Source organism: Aythya ferina (assembly GCF_964211825.1).
Source record: "Aythya ferina genome assembly, chromosome: 3".
Classification (NCBI taxonomy): domain Eukaryota; kingdom Metazoa; phylum Chordata; class Aves; order Anseriformes; family Anatidae; genus Aythya; species Aythya ferina.
In genome coordinates this window covers 65,074,124-65,095,094 of record NC_140298.1, presented here as the reverse complement: position 1 = coordinate 65,095,094, position 20,971 = coordinate 65,074,124, and the positions used below count along the sequence as shown (strand labels likewise).

Here is a 20,971-nt window from a genome sequence, read left to right as displayed (position 1 = left end):
GTAGTTAGTCATCTCTCTTAAACTGAGAACATGAAGCCCAGCTCCTGAATATGGCTACCAAGCTGGATGTTGACTGGTCTTTGCTTCCTATGATGGGAAGGGCACATACCTGCTTGAGTGCAGCACTCAATTGGAGTGAGTGGTCTCAGAAAACTGTCCAAGCCAACAAGCAGTAAGTCATTATGGAAAGATAATGTGTGTGCGTGTAACTTTTCTTTTTTCCCTGGTTCAGCCTGTCAGCCAAGAAAACAAAAGACAAAAGGAGTAAGCATGATACCAAACCCTGAAAGGTTTTTATCTTTCAAATCTTATTAGCTCAGAACTTTGTGTTTATGACATTCACCTGAGAAAGAGTGTGCTGGAGGTTTCCTGCAAATGTGCTTTATTTTAGGTACTCAGAAAATATATTGTTTGACCTGGAGATAATTGTAAAGATAAGTAGATTCTCCTTGCATAGAGGATGCACAGAGACAGCCTAGTTATATTGCCTTAAAAAGTTCAACTTGAGAGTAGAAGAACCTTCTGTGAGGTTCTGTGAGAAGAACCTTTCTGTGATGCTACCTTGGATTTAGAGTAGGAAATGTTTGTTGTTGGATTTATTTTTTGTCTTTCATTTGAAATTTGTGCGTAGTCACACTAAACTCAGCAGAACTAATTATGAATTTAGCAACAAGCACGTGAAAATTATTTGGAGGGCTTTGGACCCAAACTAACTGGTATGTCTACTTCATCTCCAAATGACAAGCTCCCTGGCTGCCTGCTTCTGGTCTGCTGGGAAAACCTGTGCAAGATTAAACTTTTTCCAACTTCATGCAAGAAAACTTTTTTTTTTTTTTTTTTTTAATCTTGATACTATGTAAATCCTTTAGATGGGAATCAGGCTGCATGATATAAAAAACAGGACTAATCTCTTGAGAGCAGAAAACCCTTCTACCTTAACTTGATAGTTGTTGATCATTTCTTTGTTTGCATGGGGACGAAAAATCCTAATGAGCATCTCTGTAAATTCCAGTGTCAATTTAAATATTATTGAAAAACTGCTCAAGACTTACAAATGTTCTATTACAAAGATTACACTATACTGCATAGTGGTCTTTAATAAGAACCGAAAGTGATTCACTTTCAGTAACATTTTTCACCTTTTGATTCCTATAAATTCAGCTAGTACACAAAATAAACTTTTTTTTTTTTTTTTAATATATGACTAATGTGAACTGCTAGTATTGTTATTACAATTATTTATATATATATATATATAAAAACCCAGCTACCTCAACCTAGCATCCTTAAGAAAAGGATTGACAGCCAATGCACATTGTTCATCAGAACAGCTGAGATCTATTTCCACTACAAGTTTTTCTCTGTTACTTTTAAAACATCAAATAATTTAATTCACCCTTCTATCTGAAATGGCATTCGTCATATCTATTTTTTTTTCCATTTTCAATTCTTTTTGCTATTTTTGCTTTTGCTATTTCTCTGTATTTTTCTTATGTTTTCATATGTTTTTATATGTTTATGTTTCATATGTTTTTTATTTGTGTATGTTAAAATAGATTTTAAAGCATTTTGTATAAATGAATAACTAGAATCACTTTGTATTTCTTCACAATTCAAAATGCTGAAAAGCTTTCACCATTCTTTAATGTGCTAAGTTTCTAAAGGAACCACAGCAAACATTTATTAAATTGCATGCTGGCAGTTCTACTGAGCTGTTACTCACATGTGTAGAGTTAAGCACAGGAAAAAAATTAAGACTATAATCATCTTTCTGTATATATTTAGAGAATATTGATCTAGAGGCACAATTTGGAGTCAAGTGCCAGATTTTTGGTTTGACAAAGGCAAAGCTGTCACATTACATATCTTTCTTCGCACCTGCTTATTGATACTAAATTTTTTGGCACCTTCCACATAGAATCACAGAATCATTAAGGTTGGAAAAGACCTTCAAGATCATCTGGTCCACTGTATGAAATAAGCATCAACTTAAATAACTGAATGTGGACAATCTTATTGTAGCTTTCTGTATATTGGATTAAATATAATGCCCAATAAGTATATTGGGCTAATATATATTTTAAATATATAGTTATATATAGAATGTTTCTATACATATATGGAATGTATATAGAATTCTATATACATGTATATAGAATGTTTCTATATATATATTATATATTGTAAAATATACATGATATATTAAAAATTATCTGTGTTGAGTATCCAATGGATAAATTAATAAAGTTCCTAAAATGACAAATAACTTTTTAATATAATATTATGTAAGATCATACCCCTTTTATTTTTCAACATTTTAAAAAATGGTAGTCAATTTGTATCACTCAGCTAATTATGACAATTTTACTTAGATATGTCCTTTGATATATTGCAACTTCTTCTGGAAAGAAGGCAATGAATGATTATGATTCCCTGGTTCAGAAGGTGGATCGGACCAGATGACCTCCAGAGATTCTGTGAAAAAAATGTAGTTTCTTTCTGGAAATTCTGCTTGAATAAAGAATTCATGATCATTTCCCAATTCAAGGTTTAGAAGAATGTTGGCCCAGCATTCCTGTCTGTATCTTCAATCCTTTGAAGACACTGCAGCTATGTTTAGGTAAATATGACAGATAGCAGAACAGGCTTAATAAAAATCAAAACCAGATTTGTTTGAATAGGGATTGCGTGATCAGGTTATTTACTAGCAGAATAGAAACTACCCAAGGCCACAGGACCTTAGAGGGAAAACATATTCTACGCAAACAGTGAAGACAGGATGAGCTTTATGGAAAGAATTATTTTAGAGTTTGAGAACTGTTGTCTCTGGTATATATAGCAGCAATGTATTTCTGCTACACTTCTACAGTGCTACATACCACAAGCCTCACCTGTGTTGGCCCCAGAATTTTCATCTGTATGCACAAGGGTGAACTATATACCTTACAGCTATTGCCTGCTCACTGTTTCCTCTTATTATTCTTTAAAAACAATAAATTGTTTTATCCACAAGATAAGTGACTTTTGCCACATTTCTCTCTCATCTACCTAAGAAGATTAATTGATGTAGCATAGATTTTAGATGCAGAAGACCTTTCCTGCAGAGATTTATAAAATGCTTAAATCCACTTGTATGAAACTTTTTTTCTGAAGTGAAATGCCCTTGATATTGTAAAGGTGCAGTGCCAAACAACAGATACCCGTCCTTTTGTTAATATGTCATTCACTTAGAAGTGATTTGTGCCACCAAAAGAATGATAAAGCTGGTGTAGTCTTTGACACTTACACAGACAACATAGCTACATTACAAAAAGGATATTTGTGTGTGTATTTGCACAGGATTTAAAGTACTCCACCTCTATAAAAACTGTCAAAGAACCTTTGTGTTACCTGACACCACTGCACTACCAGAAGTTTTAGAGTAGGTCCTATAGAAGATTCCTGTGTAAAATACATGAATGGAATGGGCAAGGAAAGGAGCTTATCCATAATAAAAAATATCAAAGTGTTCCTTAACCTTCTGGAGAAAAATATCCATTGGTATTTTGTTATAGTCTGGTACTGAAGGATGAGAAAGAGAAAGAGCAGTAGTGAAGAAGAATGAATAAATACAGAAACACTTAACACTGAATTAAAAACAAACAAACAAACAAAACTATTGTTTTTTTTTAAAAAAATGACTTTTGAAATTACAAATAGTTTCATGAAATGCTGGTTTGGATTTCTTTGTTTTCATACTGTTCAAGTCTCACTACCCCTTCATAAATTAGATTATCACTTCATACCCCCTCATAAAAAGATTGTTTATCACTTTACGTTTTTGACAGAAGTTAAGAAAGCAATGTTAAAAAAAAAAAAAAAAAAAAAAAAGTGAAACAAAAACCAGACTAGTCTCACTAGCACCAGTGTGTATTTTCCTATAGAACTGTAAATTTCTGTGCTATGGGCAGGGACACTTTCTACTAGATTAGGTTGTCCAAAATCCTATCCAACCTGCCCTTGAACTTTTCCGGGGATGGGGTGTCTGCAGCATCTCTGGACAACCTGTGCCATTGCTTCACAACCCTCATAGAAAAGAATTTCTTCTTAATGAATAATCTAAATCTATCCTCTTCTATTAGAAAACCGCTACCCCTTATCATATCACTCAACACCCTGATAAAGAGTCCCTCTCCATCTTTCTTGTAGGCCCTCTTTAGGTACTGGAAGGTTGCTATAAGGTCTCTCCAGAGCCTTCTCTTCTCCAGATTCTCTCAGCATGTCTTCATAGGAGAGGTGCTCTAGCTCTTTGATCATCTTTGTGGCCCTCCTCTGGGCTCACTCCAACAGGTCCATGTCCTTCTTGTGCAGGGGGTCCTATAGCTGAGTGCAACACCTAGAGTGTTCCACTCTCATGAGAGTAGAGAAGGAAAACCACTTCCCTCAACCTGCTTGCCATGCTTCTTTTGATGCAGCCCTGAATACAGATGGCTTTATGGGCTGCAGCTGCACACTATAGACTCTTGCTCAGTCTTTCATCCACCTACACCCCCAAGTCTTTCGCCACAGAACTGCTGTCTATACCACTCAGTGCCCAAACTGTGTTCATGGTTTGTCTACTACCCCCTCCCTGTCTGCTACCTTTAAGCTACTGAGAACTGATCAGATGGAAGCAGGGAAGCAGGTAACTACAGAGATTAAGCATGATGAGAGTCAGTGCTGCGACAACCATTGCCTTATTTTCTCCAAATTTCTTTACAACAAAAGAGACTCTTGGTCTCTATGGTCTCTTACATATCTTTTTTTTTTTTTTTTTTTTTTTTTTTTCAAACTAGGCACTTTCTAATTTTTGACAAAAAACACAAGTGGAGAACTACATGGAGTTAAAATTAATATGATTTCCATGGCTTCTCAAAAAATTGTTCATCAGTGACTCTGTGGCTTTTCATATGAACATTTAGGCTACAATACTAAAAGTGAGCACCTGCTTGTCATTTTGCATTGCAAACAGCTTCATTGATTTAGTGAGTTAAGCCAGGTCTCTGAGTATACCTTTGCAGGATCAAAGCTCAGCTGCTTCAAATTTCAAACAATAATAACATGACATGTCTAGCTCTAATGTCGCTTCTGCTTCAACAATCTATTTCTGTAGCTGGTTTTGTTAAGTACCCTGGTTTTTATCCTACCTGCAATAATTAAATTTGAGTTCAATCTCATGCTTATTTAGAGATTTTTTTTAAAAAAAGAAAACCAAAGTTAACTACTTTTTGTAACTTGATTTGACAAGAAAATAGAATGAGCAAAAGAGGTCAAAAGCTTTACAGGCAAAATAAAACCAAAAGAAGTTAGGAAACAATACAGAAAACTTGAGACTTAATTAGGATGTGCATAAGAAATCTTAGAATGGAACTAGAAAGACAGAAATGAAATTGTTTTCCACAAAATTAAGTGCCTACAAACTGCACAATGGAAAGATTGCACAGCTATTTCAACTTAGAAGCTAATATAGATATTTTTCAAAACATGAAATAAATAGTAACTAGACAGAAGTAATGGAGTACTTCTGCTTCCTTGTTTCTTTCTAACAGAGTCTAAAGTTCAGAAAACCCAATGAGAATTACATGCCGAGTTTTTAAATCATTCAGAGGAACCTTATCATATGACTTTCTCACTCTTTATTCCTTTCATTTAGACCTGCTTTGTGTGTTCATACCATATTGGTTTGCTAGGCAGAAAAGTCATTATCTTGAAAACTTACTTTCTGATTTGGTAGCTTTGCTTTGTAGCAATAGCAGGTACAGTAACTTTGTAGATGAAGTAGTCAAACTTTATGTCAGGAACTCATGAATAAGCTCAAGCAGGTCTGTCTATGATGGAAGTTAAACTGCTGATTAGTTACAGATGAAAGTGAACTTTATTGGCTTGCATAGAATCTAATAACTTAGAAATGTCCAATAAATCCCCAGTTTATGTAATGGCTATAATAATATCAGGTAGGTTAATCTTGCCTCTCTTTTATTCAAATTGGCCTTCAACTTGATTATTAGCTTGAAGAATGTAATGCACAAGAGAGACAGTCTTAGTGCTTTTGGTTCCCAGTGCTAGAGACCAGAGTGACCTGTAGAATACGGGAGAAGAAATTGTAGGGAAAGTCCCTCTCAGTCTACATAAGTCTGAGATGTAACATTCTCAGTTTAAATATATTTTCCAGAGAAGTTAGTAGCTACACTATTAACCATTTATGAACTAAACATTCTGAGAAGCTATTTTTTTTTCACTTGGCTGAGTTTGAGCATTCTTACATCTTTTTTCCCTTTCCCTTGCCCTTGCACTTGCCCTTGCCCTTGCCCTTTCCCTTCCCCTTGCACTTTCCCTTTCCTTTTCCCTTACCCTTTCCCTTTCCCTTTCCCTTTCTCTTTTCCTTTTCCCTGTTAATAACAACAGCAGTGATACTAAACATCAAATCTCAGCCTTTTTACTTCCATGTTATTTGGAGCTACTTAAACAATTCCAAGAATTACTTTGAAGAACCAACCAACAAACAAACAAAAACATCCCGCAAACCCCCAAACAGAAACAAAACCCACAAAAAATAATGAAACTATCTTTCTTCCATTTTTATCCTTGGAAATAGCGAACCAGACTTGGTCTCAAAATTGTCATAAATCAAACAATACAGAAAAATGCCGATCAGATGACTGAAACTTTACCACATAGCAAGAAAAGGATTTTGTGTCTGAATATATCATGTACTAGCTCTCCCTATAGAATCAGGTTGGAAAAGACCTCTAAGGTCATCTAGTCCGACCTTTAAACCTATAATAAACTATCATAAGTGACATGGCCTTAAGAGTTTAGAAGAGGACTTTTAAGCCATTGCTTCTCTCTCTCTCTTTATTTTATTTTATTTTATTTTATTTTATTTTATTTTATTTTATTTTATTTTATTTTATTTTATTTTATTTTATTTTATTTTATTTTATTTTATTTTATTTTTTTGGTCTTCAGAAGACATTGTCAAAAGTCATGGGAGGTGGCACTGATTGCTTTTGTGCTATCCAAGATATCTTCTAGAATAAATGAGCTAAGTACTTGGGTGGATAGCATTCTTTTTCAGATCCTGCCTTCTGCCTCCTATTTTTGGTGATCTATGCACTATTCCAGATGGTGAATAATCTTCATAAAATAAGACAATAAATCATAATAAGAGAAAAATACTACATTATGAGGTTGAATTGGAATAAGTTTCCTATGTCTAATGATCTTCTAGCAGTGCTCCATGTTTTGGTAATATCTGTTCATCCAGAGTATATTTCTCCTACTATTGCCTAGCATTAAGATTAGCAGCATTTTTGTTTCTCCAGCTGCTTTTGTTTCTCTTGCTTAGCAATTAAATACAACTACAGACAATTACTTACTTTATAATTTGTGTATGTAACTGGGCTGTCTTACTATTATATGTTTCAAACTGTGCATGATCATCTTTATTATCAAACACAATATGGAGGAAAATTTGTGGTGGCACAGAGAAATATATTTGAGTAACTATTATAGACATTAATAGAAATCACACAGCCTGATCTATTTAAAACTTGCTGGAATTTAAATACTGAAATATTCTAAAGAAATGATTAGGAAAACAGGATAATTCCAATCAAAGTAAATTCCATATGTCAAATTCTTATTTTTATTTATATACCTTAAGGCCACTCATGAATATTCACCCACTTCACTTCTGTCAAGACAAAATCAATTTCTGTTGTATCAATTTTATACTATTGTCTGAAAAGTCTTTAACTTTCTTTCAGGATAATAGTGCTTTTTGGATGACTGTTTCTTTATTTTCTTTATCCACTGAGAACTTTCCAAATTTTGTGTTCAGTGAGTCAGAGGTCCTTTGAGAAAAATAGTATGTGATCATGTAATTAAAGACAACATGCACATTCACATAAGGGTAGACTGAAGACTCACAAACAGCATTGATTCAGGCATTTCCTAACTCACAATGTTTTGGCTTTGCAACCCAAATAATATTCTTCAGTATATTTTTTGCGGGTCAAGAACTGATTTATGTGAGTGAACATTTGTAGGAAGTATGGTTCAAATAGGAAAACAATACTCTGGACTAAATATGAATGTTGCAGAACTTCCAAAGATGGTCATTTCGTTGTGCAACACACTGATTAACTTTTCCTACTTCAGTCTCAAAATGTCTTAGCATGATGTCATGACGTTACTTTATATCTTCTTGTGGCTTTAAGGCAACTCCTCTGCTTTTCACCACAGTATGTAGTTATTTATCTTCAGCCCAGATGTATTTATCTCTGGCTATATATATATATTCTTCTTACAAGTTAAAGAAATGACTTGATTGAATTTACAATTTAGTCTACAGTAGAGTAGTGTTTGAACTTCATGGTTTAAAGACAAGGTGATAACAAATTTGGAGGGAATCTTATATACTGTTACTCAGATATGCTATTTTTTGGTAAATGAGAGCCAATTTGGTGCAAATTGCAGCATTCTGAAGTAAACATATATATATATATATATATATATATATATATATATATATATCTGTGGAAGCTAGATCCTAAGAACTGTATAATCTCCCATTTCTCTTTCAGTTCTACTGAAGTTCAGTAAGGCTAGGTGCTGAATGCGATGATACAGGCTGAGGTAAGAGTTGCTGGAGAGTTGCCTGGTGGAAAGGGACCTGGGCGTATTGGTCAATAGCTGACTGAACATGAACCAGCAGTGTGCTCAGGTGGCCAAGAAGGCCAACAGCATCCTGGTTTGTATCAGGAATTGTGTGGCCAGCATGACTAGGGAACTGATTGTCCCCCTGTACTCAGCTCTGGTGAGGCTGCACCTCAAATACTGTGTTCAGTTTTGGGCCCCTCACTACAAGAAAGACTTTGAGGTGCTGGAACATGTCCAAAGAATGGCAATGAATCTGATGAAGGGTTTAGAAAACAAATTTTATGAGGAGCAGTTGAGGGAGCTGGGGTTGTTTAACCTGGTAAAGAGGAGGTTCAGGGGAGACCTTATCACTTTCTACAATTACCTTAAAGGAGGCTGTAGCGAGGTGGTCTATTCTCCCAAGCACTAAGTGATAAGACAAGAGGAAATGACCTTGAGTTGTGCTGGGGGGAGTTGTGTTGGATATTAGGAAACAATTCTTCACTGAAAGGGTTGTGAAATATTGGAACAGACTGCCTAGTTGAGTCACCATCCTTGGAGGTCTTCAAAAAAATGTGTAGATTTAGACATGGTTTAATGGTGGACTTGGCAGTGCTAAGCTAAAGGTTGGACTAGATGATCTTAGAGGTTTTTTTCCAACCTAAACAATTCTATGATTCTATTGGGTCTATCCTGTTTTGCATGAACCAATAAGAACCATTAGAAACATAAGAACCATTCTCTGATAGGAAAATCTTATTCAATTCTCATGACTACTCTCAGCAACTTGATGGATGTTAACTGAATATGAGTTCATTACTTGTGAACATATACCAGGATAGGATTTTTTGTCTGCTGCCATTCTAAGATAACTTCTGAAACTGCAATATTCTTATTAAACTAAGTGGTAAAATAGAAGTATACAGGCAATTGTACAAATAAACCCAAGATACTGGGTCATAAAAATATGACATATTTACCATAGTTTTTAACGCAGTATGAAACAAGCAACAGATACAAGACTCAGAGAATGAAGCTCCATCTTTTTCTTCCCACCTGTAGATTTCTAAAGCAATAATGCTGTAATAAATACAAAGGTGCCTGCCATCTGTTCTATTTTATGAAGATTATTTGTTGCCTTTGTAACACTGGAAACTTTCCAGCAAATGTTCCAGCAAATTTGAGCAAAGAAACAATCAGGTGCAAGGTATATGACCATTATTCATGTGATGTGCTATAAAACATAAAGCAGCACAGAAACACACAAAAAATAAATAAAATAAATAAAATAAAATAAAATAAAATAAAGTACCAAGCAGAAGAAAATAAATGTTAATAAAGATAAATTATATTTGATATGTTTTTTTTTTTTTTTTTTCATTTTCACTAAAAATTAATAATTCTATGCAGAGAAAAAGGCAGTGGCTCATAGAATCATAGAATGGCTTGGGTTGGTAGGGGCCTTAAAGATCATCCAGTTGCAATGCTCTTACCATGAGCAGGGATGCCACCCACTAGATCAGGTTGCCCAGAGCCCCATCCAACCTGGCCTTGAATGCTTTCAGGGATTGGGTATCCACAACTTCTCTAAGCAACAATTTCCAGTGCCTCACCACTCTCTGAGTGCAGAATTTCCTCCCAGCATCTAATCTAAATCTCCCCTCTTTTAGTTTAAAACCATTCCCACTTGTCCTGTCATCATGCGTCCGAGTGAAAAGTCACTCTCCAAATTGTCAAGCTGTGATTTCAAACACTTTTAAGCTAGATAATAAATATGTCATTGATGAACACTCTTGATCAATAGCACACATCCCTGGTAGCTTTAGGAGAAACTAAGCACTACCTGAGCAAAGTGAGGCCAACAGTGAGGTTTGGAGCTCGTGAGAAAGTACTGTTGTTATGTGTTAAATGGATAGCAGCAAACAGCTCTAAAACAAGACAGGATGGAATACTTGGATAACACTTCAAATTTGGAAGAAATTACTGTAATTTCATTAGGTTTGGAAGAAGAATTGACAACAATTTAGCATTATTTTTGTCTCCTTTTGTGAAACACTGTATGACTTTCAGCTTAACTTCATTCACTTGACCATCTGAGGTTGTCCAGTCCTCATTTATGAACTAGTAAAGTGTTCTTACTGTAATCTCTTCAAAGATGCAGCAGGATCAGCTTCAGGTTTTCCAATAAGATGTTCTCTAGAAATAAAAATGAATGAGATGCAAATAGACTTTTAGAAAAACATTGTTCTGGCCAGTGGATTCAGGTTAGGATGAATGGTGTTTGGAACAAAATAGAGACCCAACTGTTCTAATTTCTACTCAGAGCTTTGACATAGCCATCCTCTATGATCATGGATAAGACCTATTGTAGACTGGAAAGTCTGGCAGAGTTGAACATCTAAAGATGATAGTCACTTGGAATATTTTTCATTTGGAGTCTTTATGCATTTCTACTTTGACTGAAGCCAAATTTTAGTTGGAATCCTATGACATGCCAGGAAAAAAAAAAAAAAATCAACTATTGCTCAAACCTGAATGGAAAAAAAAAAGAACAGGTTTCTTTTTCAGTTTATTTGAGATTTAGTTTTGTGCGCTCATATTAGATATTTTGTCAGTGTGTCTAGAATCTGAAATAGAGCTTGTACAAGACCCAGGTTAAATGGTCATGAAAAGTCAACACTGCTATCTCAGTTTTTCATCAGTATAACTATGCTTGCTCTTGAAACATTCTTCTCAGTTGCTATTAACATGTTTGACCAGCCAAGAAGCAAACACTGTTTACATTGAAAAGGAAAGAACAAGTCTATGATCCATGGTGAAGACAGTACAAGCTACTGGAATTTTCAGGGTTACCAGAAAACTAAGAGAATATGCTCCAGTTCAGGATTTATTTAGCTGCTTTTGTAGTTAAAACACCTTTTCATGTTAAGATATTCATAAATAAACTCAAATAAAATAATGTGTAACAAAGAGGTGTTTTGAAGATGCATCATAAGAAAGAAATAAAACAAGACAATATCTCTCTGTACCACTCAGGGGAGGACACAATCCTGGATATCAAGGCTTCAGAGGATATTGATGAAAACAGAGCAAGATCAGGAAATGGAAGAAAAGTGATAAAGAGTCCTGGAGGAATTGATTTATGAGAAAGATCAAAAAGGTAAAACAAATCTATAGCTAAGTAGTGACTAAGGATAAGAGAGAGCAGTAGAAACTGGCATGCTTTATAGCCACACAGAGAAATGTTACTGGAATAATAGCGGGGAATGGTAGTCCTGTGAAACTCATTACAGAAGAAGCTGGTAGAATAGCAAAGTAGGCTGACTAACATCTTAGAAAAACAATGGGAGAAAAGATGTTAGTTATTGTAGGCAGATGACAGAGAGAACATGACTATTTTTTTAATTACAAACTTGGTAGTGTATTAATGTTAAACTGGAGTTGATGAATAAATTAGTGGTGCTGGCTGCTGTAGTGGGTGGCCTCAGCTTAAATCACTTGGTTTATTTTTCAGTGATAACCTCATCACACAAGGCAAGGAATACATAAGAATCTTGTATACCTATGATGCTAAGTTGTGTATGAGGCAGGAAAGATGCAAAACCTTCATTCAGTCTAAATTCAGAGTGTTGGGTTGTGGAATGAACTGAACTATGTTCCCTCTAATTAGTGTCTGACTTTCTGAATTCATTCGTCATAATTAGTCATTCATATGAAGACAAACGTGGAAGACCTCTGTGTCTAGTGACCACAGATATATTGCCATCCACTTGGAAAACAAACAAACAAACAAAAAACCAAAACCAAAAAAAAAAAAAACAACAACAAAAAAAAAAAACACACAACAAAGAAGATTTTGTTGACCTGATATGAAAAACTAAAGGAATTATTTGGTGTGTGAATTGATAGAAAGATATTGATACTAGTATCTAAAAGGGCAATCCCGAATTTATCATATGAATTACAGCCTCTGGCAGGAACATCCGTAGGGGAAAAAATCCAGGAGAAAGAAGACTTTCTTCTATTTTTGAATGAGATCAAACTCCTTGGATACTCTAGTGAGGGAAAAACAGAGCGTGTATTGGACCTGCCTGCTAATGACAAGCCTGGGTCCAGAATTTCTGGCACTAAAAAACTATGACTGGAATTTAGCACATCAGGGAAGATAGAAAAAAAGTATTATCTAATGATTCTATCAAACTCAGTGATTCTACTTTTGATGAAAGTGATTCAGATTTTGTGTTCTTCTAAAGCACCCCTATTCAGAAGCAAAAGCAAATCCCAAAGCTGCTCTAAGTCAACAATGAATGATAGAATCCTAGAATGGTTGGGTTTAAAGGGAACTTGAAGATCATTTGAAGACCAAACCCCTTGCAATGGGCAGGGACATCTCCCCCTAGATAAGATTGCTCAGAGTCCCATCCAGCCAGGCCTTGAACTCTTCCAGGGATTGGGCTTTTCTAGCTTTTCTGGGCAACCTCTTCCACTGTATCACCACCCTCATAGTAAAGAATTTCTTCCTAATGTCTAAGCTAAATCTATCCTGTTTTATTTGCAATCTGTTACCCCCTGTATCATTCCACCCCCTGATAGAATCCCTCCCCATCTTTCTTGTAGTACTGGAAGGATACTATAAGATCTGGTCTCCATCCTTGGACATTTTTAAGATCTGAATGCACACAGACCTGTGAAACCTGGCCTGACCTGAGTTTGAGCATTTGAGCAGAAGATTGGACTAGAAATGTCCTTGGATCCCTTCCAAACTGAATTATCCTAAGATTCTGCCTCAATAAATATTAAGGAAATGGAAGGAAGGAAGGAAGGAAGAAGTGAGAATATTTATGGTAAGATCAGAAAATTGTCTGTATACTAACTCCTGCAACCTTCATTCAGGTAAAATTGTCATTTTATCTTGTGTGATATAGGCAACTGGGATCTACAGAAGGATTTAAATGACTGCATTTGCATTGAACTGAAATCAATGAGGGCTGTACCTATTTCAGTAGAACACTAGATTTAACACCCAAATCTGCTAAGTATATCACAGACTTTTAAAATAATTCTGCAACACTTCAGTTCCACCTTATTCAAAATAGGAGTAAAGTAATATCTACTTAGAGTTACAAAGACTTAAGTGCTTGTTTTTATTTCTTCATTTTTATTTTTATTTTTTTGCATATACAGGGTGGTGCAGTCTTACTGATATCCCAGAACAGTAACAAATAAATAATGGTTCAGTGTACAGTCAAGGGAAAGTGAGTTGCTGATGGAATTAACACTATTGTTTCCTGGGTTACCTGTATGATTTATAAAATCCCTTCCTGCCTTTAGAAACAAGAAAATTTAACTTTTTTTTTTTGATCTGCCAACAAATCAACAAACAAACAAACAAACAAAAAACTTAAATACAAGGACATCAAGTTTATTCTGTAATTGTGCTTGTAGCCAGTGTTATACCTAGGTGTTGCCAACAAAGATCTATTTTTTTTTTTCTTTTTTTCCAGTTATCTTCTCCACTGCCACAGACATTATATGTGAAATGAAAGGCACTCACAGTGCACCTGAAGAGTTTAAAGTCTGTACATGCTACCTATATAAACATGTAATATTATTGTAACTATCACAGAATCATAGAATCATCTAGATTGGAAGAGACCTCCAAGATCACCTAGTCCAATCTCTGACCTAACACTAACAAGCCCTCCACTAAACCATATCACTAAGCTCTACACCTAAATGCCTTTTAAAGACTTCCAGGGATAGTGACTCCACCACTTCCCTGGGTAGCCCATTCCAATGCCTCACAACCCTCTCAGTTAAGATGTTCTTCCTAATAGCCAACCTTAACCTCCCCTGGCGCATCTTTAGCCCATTCCCCCTTGTCCTGTCACCAGGCATGTGGGAGAATAGACCAACCCCCACCTCACTACAGTCTCCTTTAAGGTAGCAGTAGAGAGCAGTAAGGTCACCCCTGAACCTTCTCTTCTCCAGGCTAAACAATCCCAGCTCCCTCAGCTGCTCCTCGTAAGTTTTGTTCTCCAGACCCCTCACCAGCTTTGTTGCCCTTCTCCGGACTTGCTCGAGCACCTCGATGTCCTTCTTGTAGTGAGGGGCCCAAAACTGAGCACAATACTTGAGGTACGCCTCACCAGAGCTGAGTACAGGGGGGCAATCACTTCCCTAGACCTACTGGCTACACTGTTTCTTAGGCAAGCCAAGATGCTGTTGGCCTTCTTGACCATCTGAGCACACCACTGACTCATATTCAGCCAACTATGAACCAATACTCCCAGGTACTTCTCTGCCAGCCAATACAAAATATGGTTGGAATTACCTTTTTGTGTATTTACTTTCCTTCTACGTTCCTAATTCCTCTTTTATTATGTGTGTTTTTGCTTTTCTTCTTTTTAATTTCTGGAAGTTGTCCAAATTATCCCTATCTTGGAAGCACACACTTCTTTTCCACTTATGCTCTAATTCCCTCCCTCCCTCCTTTCCCTTATTCTTTGATATAGGTTAATCTCCCTTTTATTCCAACCCATGACTTGACATTTGCTCTTTTTAGGAACCAGAGAATCTGTAATATTTCAAGAGAGAGAACAGCACAGAGCAGGAGAAGCATGCAACATACTGAAAAGAGGAATGGAGAAAAATTTGGTGTGGGAGGGTGGTTGAGCTGAGTAGAGAACTAGCAGAGTCCTGACTATTCTTTAGACACCAGAAGACTCATGGTGTAGGACTGACAATGGACCTTTGGGGTGATGAAACATCAGCAGAGAGCACAGTTGTGATGGCCTTGTTCAAGACAAATAGGAAGAAGACAATGTCATATAACAATAAAAAAGTGACAGTATATGTCATCATTGCTATTATATTTCCTCTCTTTGTGTTTCCTCTCTCTGGTTTCAGAGCTAGAAAATCTATAATATGCCTTTCTGTATATTTTGCTATCAGAATTGATCTCTTTTTATACACTGTTTCAGTTATCAACAACATGCTTTCACCACAGGCTGCACAATTAAGAGACTATTGTGGACTATCCTAAAATAATGACTAATGTACAAACTAAATTATCTGTAGAAAATGTAAAAAAAAAAAAAACAAACAACAAACAAACAAAAAAAAAAAAAAACACCAAAAAAACTAATTACAGAATTCATCCCCTTGGAATATGAAAACCTGAAAGCAAACAAGTCAGAGCACTGCTTAACTTTCATGCTAAGAACAAGACAATGTAACTAAATACAATTATATACAATAAACAAACAAGAAAATATTTATTGCAGCTATGTTCAGAAGTCATGTTAGAAACATGAATACTTTCTGAACTTATATTAAAATGAAAAGTTATGTACTTTTTACCAGAAGTTATAAACCATGTCTTAGCTCAGTTTTCTGATATAACATACTTTGCAAAAGCACCTGCATTGTAAAATGAAGAAAAATATCACTTTTCAAAAACAGAAAATAATTTCATATTGCATGAAAGATGGATATTTATATATATATATATATAAAGTTGCATAGTTTATAACTATATACCTTGAGTTTTAAAAAGTCCATCAAGAAATTAAGGATAACAAGATGGTCATCCTCACAAGTAATGACGATATTTTGTTTTCAAAATATAAGCATGGGCTAAGAATTATTCGAGATGGGAAAAATCAACTTTTACTGGGGAATGAAAAAAACAACATTTTAATGAGGACTTAGAGAACTTATACATTATACATGATTACAGGCATACTGCATACTGATGAAAATATTAAAATAAGCCAGGTTAAAGGAAAACAAGATGTCTTATTCTGCATAAGTCAACATTTAAGATTACTGTTTCAAATCAATGATTTTGAATATAGTGACCTTCTGTGATTTTAAAACATGTGATTTAAAACTCTTCCAAGTTTGATGTTATGGCACAGAGATTTGAATCCTCATTGTTGACAGATTAACAGCATAGGTAGTCGTACCCTACTGCTATGGATACAGCATAAAAACCTAGATAGATGAGTTACATATGCCAGATTTCCTAAGAGAATTTAGGATCATGCTTCAACAAAATTAGAACAATTAAGTGGCAAGCATGTACTTCACAAAGAAATACTGCCCATTACAGGTACATCATGTAAGCCATATGGTACCAAATTTTCACAACAGAAATATAATTTGGTTTTAAAAATGAATGAAATGAGCAGGGATGGCTTAGAATGAACAGAAAACTTTTTAAGCATGAAATGCATAGAATAATGAGGATGTTGCACCTCAGTGGAGAAACACAGCATAATGACACAGAGATGCTTGCAAACAACTGCCTTGTACAGTAGACCTTAATCAAATTACACTGTTCTTGTTTTTACAGTCCAACCCCTCTCGGTTTCCCTTTCTTTCCATTTATTTCTTCTCTCATAGTCACTAGGGATGACAGAGAGTACATGTAATACTTTTGACAGAGACAGGGAGAAAGGACAGATCTGGTTCTGCTCTGAAAGTGATTTTCCAAGGATCATGCTACTAGTAGTCACTACTAATGAACACTGTGAAGATAGGAAGAATGTACATTTGTGTATGACTCAACACCCACTGAATTAAAAGGAAAATTACTTCCTAAAATTATATTCTTGATGCATTTTTGAGTGTGTGTAGGCACAAAGAGAGAAAGAGAGAAAGAGAGAAAGAGAGAGAGAGAGAGAGAGAGAGAGAAAGAAAGAAGGAAGGAAGGAAGGAAAGAAAGAAAGAAAGAAAGAAAGAAAGAAAGAAAGAAAGAAAGAAAGAAAGAAAGAAAGAAAGAAAGAAAGAAAGAAAGAAAAAGAATACAAAGAGAAAACATGATTTAATTTTCAGTTTTTAGGAAGAAAATTAAATTGATAATAGCTCCTGGAAAAGATATAACTACAGTTTATTTTTAAATGTATTGCTCTCCTAAGTTAAAATTTGTTGCTATATAGATATTGTGTTTCAGGTCTATATGGTGGCTTGGAGTGATGCAGATCACTGAGGTTTTTCAAGGAAATGATTTATCGAATAAAATACAGTCCTTAAAGAACAGGCACAAGTGATTGCATATAGGATAAAGAAGAAATAATGCTGGAAGTAATATTTGATTTGAGCAATGCTATTCAAAAGTAAAATGCTACGACATGTAGAGCTTGTAATGCAATAATTCTTGCATGTACAGGTAGTTTCAGCACTGTTTTTCTGCAAGACAGAAGTCTTTACAATTACAATATTTAATTTAAAATAATATGGGTTCTTTTCCTATATTAATTTACTTGAGAAAAGAAACTTAAAAAGGATCCAAAGAAGGAACTTTACCTAGGCTTGCACTACTTCCTGTAAAAAGAACTAGAAAAGGAATGCATTCACATATTCATTCAGGTCAAGAACCTGAACCTGTGAATGTTTATATCCATCTGGATTCTGCAATCAGATTTGCCATGGCTGCTAATAGGGATTAAGCTATTCGTGTATCAAGGAATCCTAGGTGCTGCATCACAAGGCCTGGACCCTTCTGAATTAAGAGATAAAAGGGTAAGCCTAATGTGTGCACCTGCCTAAAAACTTTGGTTCCAGCAAGTTCTATAAACTGAAGCCATATTATTAAAGAACTCAAGAACACATATGCATTTGTTCAAAAACTCCAAAATCCTATTTCCTTTTTAAATCTGGTTCTGGGCCATAACACGTCACAGGGACTGAGCAATTTACGGAGTACTTAATTATTGAGTGCAAATTTTCTCAAGTGCCTAGCTAATGAGTTTAGCAAAAACAAGCAAAGCAATAACCAGAAAGAGGTTCGAGTTGAAATTAAAGTCAGTGCTTCAGCCAATTTGTATGTGGGTAATACCTCTTTAGACTGTTTTTGTAATTCCATCTGGAAAAGATATGCTTCTTTTATCACTTTTAAACATTTCCATTTTGTTTCTATGTGCCATTGACCTGAAGCTGTATTTTAAATCTAACCTGATGTATTTTGTGGCTTCAATTAACTCAGTGCGTATTGAATAAGGGTCTGATCCTTCATCTTTGATTCACAGGTATATTCTGTATTTGATTCATATCTGTATTCTTTGCTTATCTGGACTATCTATTTGTAAGAGTAACAGTCTGTAAAAATGGCCTTTGGAGCTCTTCAAGCACTTTCAGATGAGACATGAATTACTGTTCTATAGCAAATTTCTTCTGTCTCTACTACGGTGTTTTGACTTTTATTTAACCAATTCTCTCATTCTTTTTCTAAATATATGCTACCCTTAGTTTGGTCTTTTTTCTATATCTCACAATTAGAAACTTCTTTAAGTCTCAAGACATGAAGCCTCAAGACTTTGGTAAGTAGTAATGGTAATAATTATAGTATGTCTTGTTCTTTATTCTCTTTTTATTGAATGAGACCTGGTATAATGCAAACATGGTTATCGCATGATTGTTTTAATTATATTACATTTTGTGGAACAACATACAACTGTGCTAAGTTGGTGTAACAGCCTACAACATCAGAACTGTGCTGGTCTACATCCACTCTGAAATTGCTTTGCACGGACAAACACATATACAAAAATGGTAAGGGGGGGGGGGGGAAAGAAGACAGAATCAGACCTTCTCAGTATAGACAGAGTTTAATTTTAGATCATAATTGAATTACTGTAACTGGCTTAATGCCTACTAAAGTCTGTTTCTTGCATAAAACATAAGAACATTTAAGATATGTGTTTCTAACCTCATAAGACACCTTTATAATGTGGATTATTGAAAATTATTTTAGACTTGTTATCAAATAGGCCCACATAACTATTCAAAAAGACTTGTAATTTTCAACCATCACCAGCAGAAAAAGTCTTCAACAGTGAAAGAGGTGGGCAAAGAGGAAAGCACATTAGTTGAGCATGCCAAAGGGTAACCAACAGAGAAAGAAACCACTCACCCTTTAAAATTAAAGCTTGCTTGGTGTGCTTTAATGTGTTCTATATCTAGGGCTGTGCTTTTCACTGCTCTTGAAATTCCTTTCTAGTCCAGAGACAACAGCTATTAGTGTAGCTGCTCTGAATTAATTTACACCATATTTTATTGCATATATTTTTACAACGAAGCTTTTATTCAAATCAACCATACCAACATATAATTATCAATCATAGCTTTCTCCTGGAAAATTACCAGTATATTCAAATAATCTGACTGCATGGGAAATAAATATTATTTAGAGCTCTATTTCTGTAAAACTGTGAGATCAATACTTCTGAGGCTGTGGAATACTTTATTTTTATGAATATGATGTGAATTAAGTTACTGCCATGACTGATGTGTTAAAAAGCTTTATTTATTATTTCATGCCAGACTCACTGAAATCTTTGGCCTGTTCTGATATGTAACTTGAATTCTCTTCATTTTCCCCCAATTACTAACTGACACAGAAAAGAAAATCAGCCTACAGAATTGCTTCCAGGAGAGTCTAAGGTGAAACTTCATTTGCTTCAGTAGTACAAGGCAAATTCTAGCAGTTTTAAAATTATAATTTTGTTTAACAACATCAATTTGTGCACTGATCTCTTTTATGGTTAAGAAGTGTCTTCTGTAAATGCGAGTACTGGTAAAAGACATACACAAAACCAGGGAGGTGCACTATTAATTATTTGAATGTGAAGATGGAATTGAAGTTTAAATGTGAAGCACTAGTCCATGGTTCTTTATTTCTAGGTACTTTCTAAAGCCTTTAGCCCTGTGTGCATATTAATTCCATGATCTTCGGATGGGAAGGCATCAGAGCTGAAGCTGATGAAGACATGAAAGTTGATAAGGTTATGTTTCTATGCTACTTGTGCTGTGCTATGCTATGCTTTACTGTCTTATCCTACCCTTGACAAATCACATACATTTACAGGACTCCTAAAACCAATATTTTTATCTACAAGGAGACTTCAAAGGGGAGTCCTTCTTCAGCCAGAAGGAGGCAGGATCTAGATGGATAATGAAAGATAAAACACTGAGATGATGGTACCGTTTGCTTGGTGGAGATTATCTATGGAGAAAAATACAAACAAGTAGACCCCAAAAGAAGGTTGTTAAATCTCATGGAAAATTAAGGAAGGAATGGGGAGAATCTGCTGAAGTGGAAGACAAGAAGTGTTCATCAAGAAGATAGTCAATATTGCCTGGCAACCTAGGGAATGTTAAGTTCAGTTCTGAGACACCTAGACTGGGACATACTTGTAGAGTGACTTCACTACAGTGGGTAGAACTTGATTTAGAAACAATCTAGCATAATTTTTGTCTGGTCATAGAAAATGTTGCTGGTCAGGCAGGACTTGCCTTGACACAG

The 20,971-nt window shown here is 35.3% G+C and overlaps 1 protein-coding gene and 1 long non-coding RNA gene across 4 annotated transcripts in view; one reads left to right on the top strand and one right to left on the bottom strand.

The window, feature by feature from the left end:
• FUT9 (fucosyltransferase 9) overlaps positions 1-20,971 on the bottom strand; it is a 111,305-nt gene that overhangs the window by 42,291 nt on the left and 48,043 nt on the right. The window lies entirely within an intron of this gene.
• The window catches only part of LOC311435021, a 40,882-nt gene that overhangs the window by 2,926 nt on the left and 16,985 nt on the right, over positions 1-20,971 (top strand). Inside the window, exons 2-4 of one of the 2 annotated variants that reach the window (XR_014691878.1) lie at positions 11,698-11,821; positions 13,279-13,505; positions 20,350-20,450. This is a non-coding gene — a long non-coding RNA (uncharacterized lncRNA). The remainder of the gene's footprint in view (positions 1-11,697; positions 11,822-13,278; positions 13,506-20,349; positions 20,451-20,971) is intronic. The other variant, XR_014691877.1, reaches the window with a different exon arrangement.